Below are 2,079 nucleotides of genomic sequence, written 5' to 3' on the forward strand. Positions count from 1 at the left end.
AGTGTTCTTCAAAGAAATCCACATGATAAGCTCTGTCACAGATTTGACTTATACTCAACAGATTGTGTTTAAGTCCTGAGACAAGAGCTACTGTTTCAATGATGACTTTCCCAAGATTGATCTTGCCATATCCCAGAGTTTTCCCAATGTTGCCATCTCCATAAGAAACTTCTGGGCCAGCTTTCTCCATAAAGTCTGATAGCAGGGCTTTATTTCCAGTCATATGTCCTAAACATCCACTGTCCAGAACTAGGATGTTCTTCCTGTTGCCCTGCAATCACAAAGACCACTAAATGTTAGTTTTAAGGACCCAGACTTGCTTGGATCCTTTGGCCTTTCTAAGTTTGTTAACATTTGCAGCGGATTTAACATCAGAGTTTATGCTAACATTTTTCTTATCAGTATTGACAGTATCAGACTTTGCATCATACTTTACACTAGAAGGAATTAAAGTAACTTTCTTCAAAGAAGGTTTTATCTGATAATAATCATAGTACAAACTATGATATTCCTTACAAGTATAAATGGAATGCCACACACTACCACAATGAAAATAAGGATTTTGTGGCTTAAACCTAATAGACTGACTCTTAAATCCTGACTTAGAAGGTAAGGAGTTTATATTCTTATTCTTCTTGCAAAAAGAAGTCAGATGGTTAGAGTTTCCATAGTTATAGCATTTCTTTCTAGGAGCATTAAGAATAGGCATATAATTGTTGCTTTTATTCACACCTTCCTTTCCATTCCTATTTTTCCTAGCTTCCTTTACCTTGTTTACACTGGTAATCTCTTTCAGCTTATGTTTAAGCTGCTTCTTTGTCATTAAGCCTATGTTAACTTCAGTTGGTTTATCTTGTTCTAATTTGTCAGAAGTTGACTCTGCTATCACTTTTGTCTTAATATCTTTCATCTTTTCAGAATCAGACTCTACAGTTTTAGCTACAAATTTAACAAGATTTACCTTTGGCTTAGTAGTTTGTTTAACAATAATTGGCTTAACTTGTTCAGTTCCTTTTTCACTTTTCTCATCTCCATGACCTAAGCCCTCTTTCCAGTTTCCACTACTTAGTATATCCTGAGTTGCTCTGCCAGAGTTAGTCCAAGTCTTGATAATCTCTCTCTCCTTTTCTAACTCAGTTTTTAGAGATTTATTCATTTTTAGCACTTCATCTCTTACATAGAAAGCATCATCTCTATCCTTCTGAGTTTGATGGAACATAATTAACTCTTTTTCTAAATAATCATTCCTCTTTTTAAAAGCAAGATTTTCAGAAGTTAATCTTTCACATGTTAAAGTTTGATCTCTATAGCTAATAAACATGGTTTTAAGATATAATCTCAACTTAGTAATATCATCAGTATGAAAGGCATAAGTTGTTTGAGGTACCTTTAATTCAGCAGCATCAGAACTGCTATCAGCATTTTCCATTAAGGCATAGTTCTCCTCATCTTCAAAATCTAAGGTGTCTGTCCAGCTTTTCTTCTTTGTGACAAGTGCCTTGCCTTTGTCACGCTTTCCTTTCTTGCAATGAGGAGATATGTGGCCTTTCTCACCACAGTTGTAGTATTTAACATTTGAGTAATCTCCTCTGTCAGACTTTCCTCCTTTGCTTTCAGATTTTCTGAAGCCCTTCTTATCAGAACTTCTACCTTTCCTGGAAAACTTCTTTCCTCTTCTGAATTTCCTGTATGCTATCTTTGTAATATCCTTCACCATAAGAGCACACAGCTTCATCATCTCTTCATTACCATCTACTTCAGGTACACTTTCAGTTTCTGAATAATCATCATCAGAACTTGATGATTCTGAATCAGACTTTATGATGAGAGCCTTTCCTTTTCCTTTCTTTGAGACAACCACTTTGGGGGATTCCTCCTCAGCGTTAAGAGCAACTGATCTTGACTTTCTCCCATGTCTCTTGCTTCTTTGATCCATCTCAAGTTCATAAGTCTTGAGCATTCCATAAATTTTATCAAGAGTAGTTTCATCAAGAGCATAGTTATCTCTTATAATAGTAGCTTTCAAATCCCAACTTTCAAGAAGAGCTAAAATGAATTTTAGATTTGAATCTTCAATGT

Source organism: Apium graveolens, chromosome 6 (assembly GCF_009905375.1).
Source record: "Apium graveolens cultivar Ventura chromosome 6, ASM990537v1, whole genome shotgun sequence".
Classification (NCBI taxonomy): domain Eukaryota; kingdom Viridiplantae; phylum Streptophyta; class Magnoliopsida; order Apiales; family Apiaceae; genus Apium; species Apium graveolens.